The sequence below is a fragment of the Oncorhynchus clarkii genome, chromosome 9 (assembly GCF_045791955.1).
Source record: "Oncorhynchus clarkii lewisi isolate Uvic-CL-2024 chromosome 9, UVic_Ocla_1.0, whole genome shotgun sequence".
NCBI lineage: Eukaryota > Metazoa > Chordata > Actinopteri > Salmoniformes > Salmonidae > Oncorhynchus > Oncorhynchus clarkii.
In genome coordinates this window covers 21,892,328-21,903,455 of record NC_092155.1, presented here as the reverse complement: position 1 = coordinate 21,903,455, position 11,128 = coordinate 21,892,328, and the positions used below count along the sequence as shown (strand labels likewise).

The following is an 11,128-nucleotide window of genomic DNA, read 5'->3' as shown; positions in this document are numbered from 1 at the left end:
CTTTGGTCTATTCATATTAGGTGCATGAGTTTGAGCATGTGTCCGTTAGGCCTATGGATTTTTTTGTGGGAATCAGCATGAATTATATTGAGCAATAATTCACTTGTGGTCTTTTTAAATTACAATTGTTTTTGACGGTATGGAGCACAAATACCACGGAGGAGCTTAGAAGGGAGGAATTCACGTTAATGCACTATGTATAAATCAATCATTTAAGTGGAATTTTTTTTTAAAGTACAGATATCAGTATCGCCAGTAGGCTACATCAATGATGTGGTGCTTACCTCCAAGCGTTTATTCAAGTTGGATAATCTTTGGATGCCGACAGCAGTCGCACCATTGGAAGACATAACTTGGACTGTAGCCTACAAAAGCCTATTCCTGCTCTTGTCTAGCAATCCATCAAACACATTTAGTGTGTCATCATAGTGGGCTCTGACTTGTGGTCAGAATCACTCAGGTGGAACAAACTTAAACTTGCACCTTTTATCAATGCTGATTTGAATGTCATTGAGAAAGCAGAAAGGTGTCAAAAACTGTTAGCAAACATTATTTCTGAATTTAAAAGTAATCCTAGAAGAAGTAATCATCTAGTTTTTCCAAATTATCTGTAATCTGGCCAATGTGAATTTGATGCATTAGAATTTTACCTATTACCCAGGTTGTGTCCCAAATGGCCCCCTTTCCTTTCTTTTTTCTCTACTTTTGGCCCAATAGTTGTGCACTATAAAGAAAATAGGGTTTCATTTGGGACGCATGTCCAGTTTAAGGCTGGGTTAACTGGCTTGGGATCGGCTGGGCCCCAGTGTCTGCTGGTTGCCTGTGAGCCCCAACACTTAATTAATTGAAGCAATTACTTTGGGCAGCGGAGGTCTCACCTGGGCGGTATAGGTGTGAATATTTTTTTGATTGAGACTGCGCTCAAACACCACTAGGACGAGCCTCTGCAACCCCCTGAGCTAGCATATGGAATAGAAACATTTTGAAGTGCGCTCAAGAGATCGCAGAGTTGATAAACTTATTAGACCGAGGTCACTTTCCCTCATTTAGAGTTTAGTAATGGAGTTGGTCTTCTGTCATGAATATCCCCCTTTATATGTGATCCATTAAATATTTAAAAAGTATTAAATGATGGATATCCTGTAACGGCTTTCTTCTATCTCCTCCTCTGACGAAGAGGTGGAACAAGGATCGGACCAAAATGCAGCGTGTAGATTGCGATCCATGTTTAATGAACAAACGTGAACATGAATTAATACAAACACTACAAAACAAAAGAACGTAATGAACGAAACAAAAACCGAACAGCCTATACTTGTGTAAACTAACAAAGACCGGAACAAGGACACTAAGGACAATCACCCACGACAAACTCAAAGAATATGGCTGCCTAAATATGGTTCCCAATCAGAGACAACGATAAACACCTGCCTCTGATTGAGAACCACTTCAGACAGCCATAGACTTAACTAGAACACCCCACTAGCTACAATCCCCATACATACACACCACATACAAAAACCCATGCCACACCCTGGCCTGACCAAATAAATAAAGATAAACACAAAATACTTTGACCAGGGCGTGACATATCCAACATATGGGTGCTCTTGAAATTCTATTACATACTGTATGATTAGATGAACATTTGGGAATGTATTGAGATTGGTGTGAGGAGCGGAACTGAAGCACCTGATACATTACGAATACAAATATACATTTTAAAATCTACTTAACATAGATACGATTACGTAGAATCAACATAAATGTTAATGCAGGGTCTGAAATAAGCGCCAGACTACCTGCCAAACACTGGTAAAAAAGTGTCAGTGGCTGGTGGGCCATTAGGCCATGCTTATCGAATACTAAACATTCTCATATGGCTGCAATGATGCGTTTCCTGTTTGTTTCCTGGCTGCTCCCATAGTAAACATCCTCCTAATATACATAATTATGTCCCCCTCAATGCACCGTTGGTATTATAGTTTATCACTGAAAGCAGTAAACCCTTATCCTGTTGTTACCAAATTATATAGTTCCCATAAAACTCGACAGAAAATGCACTTAACCGGCTCTCTGTGATGCATCCACAAGTTGGTCATCAACAGCATCATCAATATCAACAACTTGGCTGTTTCTAAATATGCTCTGCTTGTTCCCATCTGTTCCCTTATAAAATCATATTTGAATAATAAATATAAAGTCAGATTTTGGGTTTGAATTTCTAATGCTTTGTTGAAGATCTGGTGACCACAGGATGTAATTCAGTATGCAGCTAGTCTTGTAAGAGAATACTTTTGAAGTCCAGGGGCCGTCTGTATCGAGCGTCTCAGAGAAGGAGTGCTGATACAGGATCAGTTCAGCCTTTTTACATCGTAATGAATCAGATTACAGACAGGGGAGACCAGGACCATTCTATAGTGACACATCATTTAACTTTATTTTCACACCTAGCCAACAATCCTCAGAAACGTAGTCAGATGATTTGTTTCTCTGTTTAGCTTAGACAATAAAAGATCTTCGGTAACGCTTGACCTAAAGCCTACAGGTATAATGTATTACGATGTGGTTACAAAACATTTTAAGACTTGAGTTATGAGAACGTATGCTCTTCTCAAGGCCGTGATATCCCTCCCCCTTGATTTTATACCTCAGCCAATTAAGATAAGACTAGAGTCAACACGTGCTCCTGAGTCGAGCTAAAGGGAGTACGTTGTGTAAGGTATATCTGCACACTATGTACCTCATCACCTATTACCTGAGTACTGTTGCCATGGCAGTCCCTGTAGAGGTCATTTGCATACTTTATAGTGCTAGATAAAAGGGGATAGAGACAGGGAAGTAGAGAAGGGATAGAGAGAGAGAGAGCAGCCTCAGAGGGAAGAGGGTGAGTACGTTTGGAGTTTACACTGGGTCAATTTCATCTAGGGACTCCAAAATATGTGCTGAGAATAATTATAGTCCAAAGAGCTAGGAGGTAAGTTGCTCATAAATAGATTTTTGGCAACACTTTACGATACAGACATGAACAGGTAGCCTGTTTACATGGAAAGTACATGATAACTATATAGTTGCACTGTAATATACTATAACATGCTTGTCTTTGGGATTCATGAAAACAAGTAACTCTAAGCGTCATTTGGTACCAGTTACCAAATGTGTTTTTGTGTGTTTTTATGTACATTTTACATACTGTAATAAGGTGTCATGCGATGCTGCGGGTTGTTGTTGTAGCCTAGTGGTTAGAGCATTGGGCCAGTAACCTAAAGGTTGCTGGATCGAATCCCCCAGCTGACAAGGTACACATCTGTGGTTCTGCCACTGAGCAAGGCAGTTAACCCAATGTTCCACGGGCGCCAATGACGTGTATGTCAATTATGGCAGCTCCCTGCACCTCTCTGATTCAGAGGTTTTGGGTTAAAAGCGGAAGACACATTTCAGTCGAACGCATTCAGTTGTACAACTGACTAGGTATCCCCCTTTCCCTTTGTTATAGTTGCTAGCTAGTTTCCTCATGGGGCTATGGCTGGGTCATTATTTTGGCTGAGTCACTGTATTGTCATGTTTTCCATGGCTACATAATGTAATGATCATCATAAGTGGCTTCAATACCAGCGGCTTCGTGTGACTTTAATTGAGGTATCGGTCATTTCTTACAATTTTCTTCAGTAATTTCCTTGTCATGAGATCTATTGTTCACACTTTTTGAATGGCATGCACAAATTATGGAGTGTGACTTTAACAAGTGGGGAGGTAGATGGGTAAAAAAAAAAAAGACCATAGCGATCAGATTGGACTCCAGCCTTTTACGTAGTAGTGTCATAACGCTGAACGAAATGATTTAACAAAACCCTGTTGTATTGCTGGTGCGGAGATAAAGGCAATAGGATCCCTTGATAAGGATGTAATAAAATGACAGTCTCATGTCATGTGTTTACCCGAGCATGTGACGAGACAGGAAGAGTTCGAGTGAGTATTCTGTTGGGGTAAAGGTCAGGACAATATATAAGCACCTACTTTTGGCGATCCCACATGCTTTGCTATGATCTATTTGCTTCGGACAAGCCGGTTGTCTACTTAATACTTAATGCTCACCTTCAGCAAAAGTGGTACTAAGTGAAGAACACAAACATTTAGAAGCCAAAGTCAGCTTGATTGACATGTATTAGCTTAAGGTCTTCTCTAATTTAGGTAAACATGCAAGAAGTTGCTTCTAATGTGGATAATTAGCAGCAAACGACTGCGTAATATGCACCAGATTAATATAACTCTACTGTCGTTGATTGATGCTAATAACATGCCGCTTTGAACATCTAAATAGCATTAGTTCATGAAGAGTTGCTCTCTTTGCAGTGACCCATTTTCAACATTTCACAAACAGTTTTGTTGTCATGTTTTCAAAACTTAAAAGGGGCAGTCTGGGTGGTAGGGTGTGTAAGTAAGTTTTTTTTAAAATTTTTACAGGGGGAAAAGTGTAATGTCATTTTTTACGATTTTATTATTATTATTAATTTGGGGACAGGTCTAAAAGCATTAAACATGTATGGCAATTTAGCTAGTTAGCTTGCACTTGCTAGCTAATTTGTACTATTTAGTTAGCTTGCTGTTGCTAGCTAATTTGTCCTGGGATATAAACATTGAGTTGTTATTTTACTTGAAATGCACAAGGTCCTTTACTCTGGCAATTAATCCACACATAAAATGGCCAACCGAATCGTTTCTAGTCATCTCTCCTTCCGGGCTTTTTCATCTTTGAACTTATATGGTGATTGGCATCTACACTTTCATAGTATTACCACGACAACCGGCAAAACATTTCATCTTTCAATCACCCACGTGGGTATAACCAATGGCACGTGGGTACCTGCTTCTATAAACCAATGAGGAGATGAGAGAGGCAGGACTTGCAGCGCGATCTGCATCAGAAATAGGAATGACTTCTATTTTAGCCCTATGACAAAGCAGACGCTCATTGGAGAGCGCGAGCAGTCTGGGTGCAATAATGGAATAACTTGGAGTTCTAAATGTATTTTGCGATGCTGGCGCACACGACGTGTCCGGTCAGGTCAGCATGTAACACAATGGCTTTAATGCAGTTGGTTCAATTTTTCTGAATTCAATAACATGTTGAGTTAAAGCCATTGTACAGAATCAGTGGAGGAAGTATGAAACTGGTTGCAATGAAGGTTGCAATGAAGTCAATATTACTTCAAGGTCATACTGGTTGTATAAAACAGTTGTGTTAACGTTAACTCATTCAAAACCAAAAAGTGACACACTAAATCTGTCCCCACCTGGTCAGAGAAGGAAGGCCAAGGTAGGCCAGGTAGTGTATTGCTGAAGTGTAGACAAAGTTGATTGAACTAAAGGGATAGTTCACCCAAATTACAAAATGGCATATTGATTTCCCTACCCTGAAATCAGTCTATGTACAAGGTTAGACATCAATGCATATTTAATTTTGTTTACCTGGCCACTGTCTCCAAATGGAAGGAAACCAATGTAATTTTGCAATTTGTGTGAACTATCCTTTTAATATTAATGAGTGTCGAGATTCATTTTCTCCTATAAAATTCTCATTAGCTGAATACGTGAAAATGCAACACTACATGCTTCAGAATACTTACTGTAAAACACTACAATTTACAGGGTCATGCCTCTTCAGGAGCGAGCAAATAACATTCCATTGAGCCAAATTGCATGTAATTGTTTCTACATAGAGAAATCAAACCGGCTGCACAGCATCACTGCTCCGGTGCAGAGGCAAACCTTTCAAGACGACCATTTGAGGCCCCATCTTGAGCGTGCATTTTATAAATAGGAAATGACCTTCTGCATTTTTTATAACATAGGTTTCTGGTTATGTCAGGGCTTCTTTTTTTTTTTACCCAATGATGTTGTCTGTGTAGAGCGTAATGAAATATTCAAGTCAAGCAGAGACAAATACATTACCTAGTGCACACTGAGTTTCTGAGGGCTGTGGATGTCAGGAGCCTGAGCTCAATGTATTTATACACAGTAAACACATTGTACTTTGTGAGGGCCACACAATATGCAGCCTTTGTTATACAGTAGCTGCAGCCTTTAATAATGTGAATGTAGATATTGAACGGCATTTAAGTTGCTATTAATAAGAATGTTCTCAGTCCACTCACCAGTGGTGGAAAAATAACCCCATTGTCATACTTGAGTAAATGAAAAGATAACGTAATAGAAAATGACTCAAGTAAAAGTGAAAGTCACCCAGTAAAAGTCAAAGTATTTGGTTTTAAATATACTTAAGTATCAAAAGTAAAAGTGTAAATCATTTCAAATTCCTTATATTAACTAAACCAGATGCCACTATTTTCTTGATTTTTTAAAATATTTATTTACGGATAGCCAAGAGCCTACTCCAACACTCAGGCATCATTAACAAACAAAGGATGTGTGTTTAGTGAGTCCGCCAGATCAGAGGCAATAATTCATGTTGCAAAATGTAGTAAATGTTTCATCCTGGTCCCGAGTAACCCTTGCCAGCTGTTCAGGAATAGCTTGGCCGAAAGAGGGACGACAATACCTTGAAGGGACCATTCCATGGCCATGTTTTAAAGCACAGATGTTCCTCGGAATTAGTTTGGGGTGTTTAAGAGTTATTCTGGAGGGAAGTAGCATCAAGGATTGAACAGAAGGCCCTTGGCCCTCCTTCAATGCACTGTTGGTGGTATACTCTACTCTGGCTTTGTAAAGCTTTAGTTACCAAACTGTCTGTGACAATGCAGGTTTAAGTCCACTTTTAGGTTTTTACTATACAGTGCCTAGGCTTTTTTGGTTAGTGGTCTGGTGATTCTGGAATGTGGTGTATTATTGTGCAAAGTTCACCTCCTGCAATGGCACATAAAATATGTTAAATGTGGTGGTTGTCTACAGTAACCCAGACAACACTTATTTTTGTTACTATACACTACAGGTCAACATTTTTAGAACACTTACTCATTCAAGGATTTTTCTTTATTTTTACTATCTTCTACATTGTGGAATAATAGTGAAGACATCAAAACTATGAAATAACACATATGGAATCATGTAGTAACCAAAAAAGTGTGAAAACAAATAAAAATATATTTTATATTTGAGATTCTTCAAATAGCCACACTTTGCCTTGATGACAGCTTTCCACACACTTTGCATTCTCTCAACTAGCTTCACCAGGAATGCTTTTTCAACCGTCCTGAAGGAGTTCTCACATATGCTTATCACTTGTTGACTGCTTTTCCTTCACTCTGCGGTCCTACTCATCCCAAACCATCTCAATTTGGTTGAGGTCGGGGGGATTGTGGAGGCCAGGTCATCTGATGCAGCAGTCGATCACTCTCCTCCTTGGTCAAATAGCCCTTACACAGCCTGGAGGTGTGATGGGTAATTGTCCTGTTGAAAAACAAATGATAGTACCACTAAGTACAAACCAGATGGGATGGTGTATCACTGCAGAATGTTGTGGTAGCCATGCTGGCTAAGTACGTCTCAAAAAGACACAGCGTTTGGAACCAAAAATCTCTAATTTGGACTCCAGACCAAAGGACACATTTCCTCCAGTCTAATGTCCATTGCTCGTGTTTCTTGGCCCAAGCAAGGCTCTTCTTATTGATGTCCTTTAGTAGTGGTTTCTTTGCAGCAATTAGACCATGAAGGCCTGATTCACACAGTCTTCTCTGAACAGTTGATGTTGAGATGTGTCTGTTACTTGACCTCTGTGAAGCATTCATTTGGGCTGCAATTTCTGAGGCTGGTAACTCTTATGAACTTATCCTCTGCAGTAGAGGTAACTCTGGGTCTTCCATTCCTGTGGTGGTCCTCAAGGGAGACGGTTTCATCATAGCGCTTGATGGTTTTTGCGACAGTACTTGAAGAAACTTTAAAAGTTCTTGACATTTTCCGTATTGACTGGCCTTCTTGTCTTAAAGTAATGATGGACTGTCACTTCTCTTTGCTTATTTGAGCTGTTCTTGCCATAATATGGACTTGGTATTTTACCAAATAGGGCTATCTTCTGTATACCCCCTACCTTGTCACAACACTGATTGGCTCAAACGCATTTAGAAGGAAAGAAATTCCACAAATCAAGACACACCTATTAATTGAAATGCGTTCAAGGTGACGACCTCATGAAGCTGGTTGTGAGAATGCCAAGAGTCGGCAAAGCCGTCATCAAGGCAAAGGGTGGCTATTTGAAAAATATAAAATACATTTGGATTTATTTAACACTTTTATGGGTACTACATGATTCTATATGTGTTATTTCATACTTCTGATGTCTTCACTATTATTCTACAATGTAGAAAATAGTAAAAATAAAGAAAAAGACCTTGAATGAAGTGTTCTAAAACTTTTGACCTGTAGTGAATGTGTTTTTGTCTGTGTAGTTAATGTCATATGACTTTTTTCATTATGCAAACATAAACAAATGCTGCAGTCATAGGCAGGCCTTGATGTTCAAGCTACATTCTCTGGACTCATTTCAAAAAAACATTTGGTTAGATGATTAATCAGAAGCACCTGCCAAATACTGCTGTGCTGATGTAATTTGTTTTTTTGTTTTAATCTGATATACACTGAGTGTACAAAACATTAAGGACACCTCTTTCCATGAAATGGACTGACCACGTGAATCTAGGTGAAAGCTACAGTATAATCCCTTATTGATGTCACTTGTTAAATCCACTTCAATCAGTGTAGAAGAATGGGGGAGACAGGTTAAAGAAGGGCTCGTGGTAATGGTAATGGTATCGAATAATGGAGCGGAATGAGTGGAATGGTATCAAATACATGGTTTCCATGTGTTTGATGTCATTCCATTTGCTCTGTTCTGGCCATTTTTATGAGCCGTCCTGCCCTCAGCAGCCTCCACTGATCTATACCCATGTAAATCTACAGGGTTATTACCTTGAGTGTAGACAATGTGTACATGTAAGCCTTCATCTTCCTGACGGATCGTTTTGAGTAGGATGTCCTGCTTCTATCGCAATAATGATCACTTGTAAAGCAGTACTTCTGCCACTGACGAGATATGTAGGTTAATAAAGCTGACCTGAAAATACTTTTTACCAAGGTTCATTCATCTTTGGATGCGAGCTGTAGTTTCCCGTATTAATATAACTTAGTGACTGAAGACCTCATCAATGTCAACTCAAATACCACACTATTTAGAGAGGAATGTGTTGGATACTGATGTGTCTTACCAGGGAGGGATTTCTTGGGAAAAGCTGGTAATAATACAGTATACTTGCGTGACCCAGCAATTCACCTCTCCCCTTAGGCACTAATTAACTTTGCCATAAGCCGTCCCCTTGAACCTGCCTCAGCGACTTTTATTATTCCCACATATAAATAGAGCGTGTAATAGAGAGGGGGATAAAGAAAAACAGGGATAGATGGAGGGCCAAGGAGAAGAGGAGAGGGAGTAGCAAGAAAGATGGAGAAGGGGGGGGGCATTTGCTCTTTGGAAGGGGTGGAACATTATCTGCCCTCCGATCGGATGACAAAATATCTGTTTACACGTTCCATCATTGCGGGAGTTGAAATAATGCACTCTGATTTAGTAAGTCCCCAAATGCCAGGCATGCATCAGCACTTTTATCTCATACTACATGCCTGTTATTTCCTTTTTCTCTCTCCTCGGCCTCGCTCTGTGCTCTGTTCTTGGCTCTTTGGAACTAATGACACCATTGAGACGTCTTGTGGCACAGCAACATATTTCAATTATTCAGACGTGTTCCCTCTGTCACTAGGAGAAAATGTTTTTATGGAAAACCCGTAGTGAAGTGTGCGGCTGACTTTTTGTTTGGTCTGTATTGACATTTTTCTTGGGGTACAAAAATCAAACATGTTATGGTAATATTTCAAAAGATGTATTAACCTCAGTGATCCACTTCCAGGTAGCTGTTGATGCCCCTCCTATTCCTATATTGCAACCATCTCTCCTACGTCTGTATATAGTATGGTATAAGATGTATGTATGCGTTTCCTCATTTCTGAGTTGTTAAAAAGTAGGACATAGTTAATAGTACCTTTCCAGATCAAATCCATAGACCTAACAAGACTCTTAAGAAGTTGGAGTTTACAGGTTTGGTTTTGTCTGTTACTTAGAGGAAACAGTAGTTTAACGCTAATGGATTTGGAAACCTGGATGTACAGTAACCTCAACTTCCCCATGACAGTAAATAAAACATTTATGAAGTAGGCCTAGCGGTAAATAATGTAAACATACAGGGTGAAAATGGAAGGAAGAGGAAATGGATAGTTAAAAGCAAAATATTTGTCCTGGGCTTTGCCTCAGGCTAAAACGCAAATCCTCTATCCTAACCTTTTGCTCCTCTAGTCTAGTCTTTATGCAGGACATGTTACAGTATCTCAAAGCAGCTTAAAACAGCATACTATACACATACTGTAGCTATCCTAGCTTAAGGTCAATCTACATGGCCTATGATTTACATATACAGTGTCTGATGTCTGGTGAAGTGTTAGCTCTGGTCCAGGGCATTAGTGTGTGTTCCTTCACGTTCACCAATATCCTGGACCAGATCTTGTCTACCGTAGTGGTAGTACTACCAAAATGAAGTGAGAGTTGATTAGGTACGTTATTGAGATGGTAAATCACCAGGTTAAATGTATTATTTGGTTTGGAAAAAGCAGTGGTGATGTCTAATGTAACCGTAATAGAATGCAGAAAAAGGTGACAGAGTGTCAATGATGGACCCAAAACCTAGTAAGGGTCTTTCTGTTGTGCAATTATTCAGTTTTTAATAAAGGTCACGATGAGTGTCAAATGCCATATATGTATATCAATGTGTGTTTATTATCTGTTTAATCAGTGTGCCATGGCCACTAAAATGTTTCGGAAATCTTTTTAGTAACGCCTGAAATCGGGAAAAGAAAACAAACAGAAAAAAATGGTATCTATGTTGATTTGTTGGCAATCAATTATCATACAACTGGTTTGTGTGAGGTTGGAACCAGGTGCAGAGAACAGACCAGATGAGGAATCGGTGGTTATGGATAAACATAATACTGTACTGAGAAATGGTAGCCGCAGGATCACAGTACACTTGAAAAACAACAAGCGCTACGTCTCAATCTCAATCATGAAACG

The 11,128-nt window shown here is 39.5% G+C and overlaps 1 protein-coding gene across 1 annotated transcript in view; it reads left to right on the top strand.

The window, feature by feature from the left end:
- The first annotated feature begins 3,817 nt into the window (after window positions 1–3,817).
- LOC139416093 (phospholipid-transporting ATPase ABCA1-like) overlaps window positions 3,818–11,128 on the top strand; it is a 240,692-nt gene continuing 233,381 nt past the window's right edge. Inside the window, exon 1 of the mRNA XM_071164364.1 lies at window positions 3,818–3,969. The gene's annotated coding sequence lies outside the window, so the exon portion shown is untranslated. The remainder of the gene's footprint in view (window positions 3,970–11,128) is intronic.